The sequence below is a fragment of the Amblyomma mixtum genome, chromosome 9 (assembly GCF_055824585.1).
Source record: "Amblyomma mixtum isolate Tamu chromosome 9, ASM5582458v1, whole genome shotgun sequence".
Taxonomy (NCBI): Eukaryota; Metazoa; Arthropoda; class Arachnida; order Ixodida; family Ixodidae; genus Amblyomma; species Amblyomma mixtum.
In genome coordinates, this window is record NC_143020.1 from 8,557,499 (window position 1) to 8,564,133 (window position 6,635).

A 6,635-nucleotide genomic window follows, 5' to 3' on the forward strand; every position below is an offset into this window, starting at 1 on the left:
AGATAGCTGTGCTCTCAGCATTCGTGCGGATGAATGAAAAAAAAAAACTTCGCAATTCATGCATTTCGATAACGAGCTCGGAAGGATTGCAGGGCAGCGTCTTCGCTGCTGTTCCACCAGTTCAGGCAGTCGCAGCATGTAAAACACGAAGTCGCCCAAAATTATTCGGTGTCCACAGCAGTTTCAGCCCCCTGTGCCTCGCCGCACTTACAGCGCATGCGCATACACGCAGCGGCACCGAACGATCGCACATCACCTGCATTACGGCCTCTGCAACGCGCCCTAGCAACGCCTAAGGGCCGTTTCACATGCTGCGACAAGAAAGAAGATAGTCGGCCTAGTCGGTGACGCCGCAGTGCGATTTTCGCACAGTGCCTTCACATGCAACGCGTACCCAGCGAATTCGGTCGGAGGGACACGCAAGGTTGCTCGATGTTCGCATAGGCAACCCACGATTAAACGCGACAGAAACGCTGCACGGAATGTGTTGATGATGTTATGACCAGCGTGTTTTTAGATGCAAGGCAATATTTCGTATGTCTTGATCAGAATAAACAGTTTTGCTTACGCCGCGGCAACAGCTTTCACGTGACGTCCCGTCACGCGCCGTTTCGGCGCTGCCCATTGGTCAGTCGCAGAGCGAACAGACCGACGCTGCGACTGAATTAATTGATCGCAAGATCACCTTAATTTGGGTCCCAGCACACACATCCGTCTCCGGTAACGAGGCGGCCCACATGTTAGCCCGAGATCTCTACTTCCGGGTAACTGTAGAGCCACCCGACCCCCAGGGGATGGACGAACGTTTGAAAACGTACGCGGAAATCGCCGTGCACGACAGGCTAGGCAGGCGTCTAATGTCACCACCAGATCCAAACTTAACCAATACAGAGGCCATCGCCTGGCGACGATTACAGGCCGGAAATTTCATTAAGCCCGTCTGGTTATTTCAAACCACGTTAGACGATAAAAAAGATGACAAATGTAAGACCTGCGGAGCGAGGTGGACAACAGATCATATAATTTGGCAATGCCCTAGATCCCCGGGTGCTGAGGACAATATTAAGAGTAGAGCAGCCTGGGAGGCCCTTCTGCGATGCGAGGTCCCCGCCGACCAGAAACGAGCTGTCCGCCTGGCGGCTGAAGCCGCGAAGAGACAATATATCTTCGCCAGTCTTTAGTCGCGGAGGTCCCGTCCCCCGTCCTCTAGGCCTGCGTGCCAGGGACGTGGAGTACGGGGCCTCCTTCATCGGTGGAAATAAAAGCTGTTATCAATCAATCACAACCGGACGAAACTTAGTCGCAGGTCGTCTGCGGCTAGACCGACGGCCCTCCCCAGTCGAAGACCGACAGAATTCGCAGCGTCGCAGGCGAGAATCGCATGCATGTGAAACGGCCCTAAATCCCCTTGATAATTATCAAGGGGCTTTAGCAACGCCCATCGTATGGCGCCATCGGTCCGCGTTCGAGAGAAGCGCACATAGCAGCGAACAAGATCTGGTCGCGCCGCCGGGCGCAGTGGCAACACCTAAATATATTCTTACACCGTGGACCAGGCGCTGCGTCGGCGACTCGATGGTCGGTGTGCTTATCGGTAAGTGCGCCGTTGCTGGCGCACCAGCCGGCACCATACAGCATCGGCGGCCGAGCGAAACATTCACGCCGATGAGACGATGAATACAGTTACTCTTGTCTACACCTTCTCTGTACTACGAATAAGCGAAACGAGCGACTACGTTTCATATGTTAACCCAATTAACCCTCCAATTAACCCTGTCCTTTGTCAGTGGCGGCCACTGTATCCCCGCAAACTCTTAATATCATCCGCCCACCTAACTTCCTGCCGGCCCGTGTCTTTTGCACAAATGACACATCTTTAAAGCCCAGTGCGTAACATTGCGGTTTTGGCGTCACCGCCCCTGACCGAAGCTCAGCAAGAGTCTTCGATAACGCACCGCATTTTTGACGAGAGTAAGCAGCGCGAACACGCCTCCTGGGGCCGTATTTCGTAGCGTTTCATTAGGACCTCAGGCATTGGTCGCTGCTCCAGGTTACCTAGGTCGCGTGGGATGACGTCACGCTGGTTATGACACAAACGTGTCTATGGCGCCAGTTTCATAAACTAATTCAAAAGCTAATTTTAAAAGCCAACTACGTCTATAACATGAATGCCAGTGAACTAATTCCCGCGGTTCACCGGAGTCCCCCATCAGACGTAGTACCGAAACCAGTATGCGAATGTGCGCGTCAGCGCTTGGGCAGGCACAAATGTTCGCTACCCCACGAGCGACTCACGCTTCTCGGTGGTGGTGGCGTAAAAGATTTATTTATACTACGTACAACAGAGGTATTGCTTGGACCGTGCCTGAAGGGCCCGGCCCTCACAATCACTAGGAGGGATCCCTAGTCCGGGACCCCTGTGGCCTCCGCGGCGGCCCGGGCTCTTGTCACCAGGGCTCGTTGGTCCTGGAGAGTTGAGCAGCCGAGCAGGGCAGCCTCCCAGTCCGCTCGGGTGGGGTGGGGGTGGGGTGGAAAAGCAGGATTGGCAGGGCATGCCCACACCATGTGATACGTGTCCGCAAACACTGCCCCACAGTGTGGACACTCGCCCGAAAAGGCCGAATTGAAATGTTTGAGCACTGCCGGGCACAGTACCGTGTTGGTGTAGAGGCGAAGTAGCCAACGCTCCTCTGCCTTATTGAGGCCTTTACAGGGGGGTGGGTATCGGCCGTGAGCGTTTTGATACAGGAGAGATATCTCCCGAGAAGTAATAGCCGGATTAAAATCAGTAGCCGGATCAGGCGGCGAGAGAGGCGATGCCCGGTGGTTAAGCGCGCGGGCGGTAGTGTCCGCTACCTTATTTCCCTCTATCCCCGCATGTGCTGGTGCCCAGATGATGGTACGCCGGGTTGGGAAATCCCGGTACTCACAACTGTGTAAAATTTGGAAAGCACGATCTGGAATTTGGCCCTGTTCAAAATTGCAGCAAGCTCCCCTCGAGTCGATAATAATGACTTGCGACGCTGGATCCGCAGCTGCAAGTGCGATAGCAATTACCTTCGCGAATGTGATGTTGGGGGCACGGAAGGTGAGGCCCTGGACTGGGTTGTTTTGGTGGACAACGGCAGCCGTGTACCAACCCCCATGGTGTGGACCGGCCGCGTCCGTGCAAAATAACCCTGGTCGAGCACCATATGCTCGGAAATGGCCTCCGCTCGCGCGAGGCGGCGGCCATCATGGGCATCCTTTGTCATGTTATTGGGGAGGGGTCGAGCCTGTAGTACGAAGCACCAGGCCTCGGGCATGGATACCCGCTTCTCCTCTTGGGTTGTGTAATTGATGTGAAGGCGGGTCAGTAGGCGGCTACCCGCACGTGTTTTGCTTAACCACAAGTATTGATTGCTGAGATGAGCCTCGCGCAGCTCCCCAAAGGTGTTCGTCATCCCCAAGCTGAGGAGACGTTGGTTGGATGTTGCAATTGGGAGGTCGAGAGCACTCTTATAGATTTCGCGGAGAATCACTTCGAAAGCGTTCTCATCGCATTTGCGCAGGTGGAGGTTCGGTGTCGAATACAGGATTAAACTGGTTACGAATGCATTGGCCAGCCGCAGGGCATCTTTGCATTGTAACCCCCTCGTTTGTTTGATACCCGGCGGACCATACGGCCCACCTGATCCCCCACCTTTTCAATGTATCAGCAGGATGCGCAGAGCTGCCTCTGCGTACATAAAAATTATACGGCCTCCCTGGTGGACCTGGATTACAAGGCGATTTTCTCGTATGTGATGGCGACGATCCTTCCGCTACGCAAACAGGAACCCCCATTACACATACTCAACGATTACAGCTCTCCCAAACTTCCAAACGTCACATTTGCAGACTTATTCAGTCGGGCGTTAAAGGTGGCGAACAGGGACCCCCTCATAATCGTTGGGGACTTTAATGCCCCCAGCCACTTATGGGGATACGTACGTGAACAAAAACGAAGATGCAAGCTGGCGGAACTTGCGTCGACGTTGGGCCTTACTCTTCACACAGACCCTGCACAACCCACTCGCATTGTGAACTCCGTGGCACGCGACACGTGCCCAGATCTCACCTTTACCAAAAATATTAGATATGCAGAATGGCACAACACCGAGGAAACCCTGGGTAGCGACCAGTGCATTCTTGCGACCACAATCCGCATAAAACCCCTTAGAAGACCTTACACTAATGCAACCCTTCCTGACTGGACCAAATTCAGATCCAACTACACTAACCCTACCCCTATAGTAGATCAAGGTTACACTACATGGTCACAACACCTCATCTGCCAACACAAAGATACAGAACAGCACGTTCAGCTCTCAGAGGCGAAACCGACGGTGGACAACAACCTCCTTCGCCCCTGGGAGGCCCGGCACAGCCTCGTCCGCCGATGGCGCCGGCAGAAGCATAATTGGCAACTCAAAATCCGTATCGCGGAACTCACCCAACAAGCGGATGAGTATTCGGCCCAACTCGCCGACTCGAACTGGGTAGACCGATGCAACACCGCTGCTCGACAAATGTCGAACCGGAGCACGTGGCGCCTTTTCCGCGCCCTCATTGATCCGACCCAAAGCCGCACCGAAACACAAAAACATCTTCAATGAGCAATTCACACCTTCAACGGAGACACAGCCAAACTGGCTGACGCGCTCCGAGACAAATATCTGTACACAGACCAGGAGTCGCGTGGTCCGGCGTACTCGTATGCATGTTCTGAGAACGCAGAGCTGGATCGAACGTTCCAGCTTCACAACCTCAAAGCGGCCCTGGCCAAAATGAAATGAGGGACAGCCCCCGGGCAGGGACAAGGTAACGGTGAAACTTCTCGCTAACGTACCCGAACCGGCCTACGAGCGGCTGCTCGAATATTTCAATGCCATCTGGACGGGAGGTACGTCTCTCCCAGTGGATTGGAGGACGGCTCTCGTCATATTCATACCCAAACCAGACAAACCTCTCAACACTGACAACCTCCGGCCCATATCTCTCACTTCTTGTGTGGGAAAGTTGATGGAGACCATGGTCCGTGACAGACTATCCACCTCCCTAGAAACGCACAGCGCCTTTGCAGACACCATGTACGGGTTCCGCCCACACCGGTCCGCACAAGATGTGCTGCTGCAACTTCATAGAGAGATTCTTGATCCTGTCGAGCACCCTAGCGATGACAAGGTGGTCCTCGCATTGGACTTGCGGGGTGCTTTCGACAATGTGACGCATGATATTATGCTCTCCCACCTGTCCCAAGTGAACTGTGGGTACAACACATTCCAATACCACGGCCGCTCAATGGAGAGCGCACTGGGTGCGGCCCGTCGCGTCGCCCGAAAGAGCCGTATTGCGCCTAGTTCTCATCGCCACCGCTGCGGCGCCACCGCTCCTGGACGAGTCCGGGCGGAGAGCTGTGCGCAGCGGCCGATGCAGTGGTTTCGTTTATGCGTCCGCGCGGTAGGCGGTTTATAATTTTAGCCTTTCTGAGCTGCGTTTCACACATTATGGTGATGCCACGTGCAAGTTTGCTATTGATAGCGTGATAGCGGCATGTCACCATCACTGCGCTTTTCCAAATCGCACGTGCGTTTACACCGAGAATCGAGGCAGAAGTGCGCTTCGCCGAGCGGTCATCCATTCGGCTACGGGCGTTTCAACCACTGTATATTACAATCTTCAACTCGGGACAAGGTTTCGGCCACTTATTCAACGTGCACTTTTTGTAAACTTACGTTTGTGGCCGCAACATTCAGCATTATAGTTCAGCCTGTTGCTCCGTTTTCGTTGGAAATAGTTTCAAGTGGATATACCACCCCGTACGAGGGTCATCCCAAAATTAAGGTCTGCAGTTCTTTTATAAATCGAAATATATGTTTATTTGAAGCAAATTACAGATCACTTAAAAGGGAGACCATTCTTCTACCTTTCCACATAATCGCCGTTGCGGTCTATGCATTTTTACAGACGCTGGGGCAGTTTTTGTATGCCCATGTCATACCAGCTCGCCGCTATGCCGTTGAGGAAGCGTTTGACCGCATCTTTCACTTCGTCATCATCAGTGAAGCGCCTTCCAGCGTGGTGTTCTTTTAGCTTTGGAAACAAGTGGTAGTCAATTGGTGCCAAGTCCGGAGTGCGTGGCTGATGACGTCCTATACAAACTTTTCTAGGAGAGCGATGGTTTGGCAGGCAACGTGGGTGCGAGCGTTGTTCCTCTTCTGCGATTTTGAATCGCCCGTCTGAGTTTCTTAAGGCTCTCACAATATCTGTCCGCGTTTACTGTGGTGCCAGGAGCCAAAAAGTCTACCAACAATACCCATTTTCGATCCCAAAACACAGTTGCCATGACTTTGCCGGCAGATTGTGTTCGCTTGAATTTTCGCGGCTTGGGCAAAGATGACTGCCGCCACTCACGTCATTCTTGTTTGGTCTCAGGCTTTAAGTGGAATGTCTATCACCCGTAACATTAGAACACAAAAATTTCTCCGTTTCCTCTCCAGAACGCGGAAGAAATTCGCGGGAGGAGTCAACTCATTGTTGTTGATGGTCGTCGGTGAGCATTCGCGCAAGCTGTCTTGCGCACACCTTCCGATATTTCAACCTTGCTGTCAAAC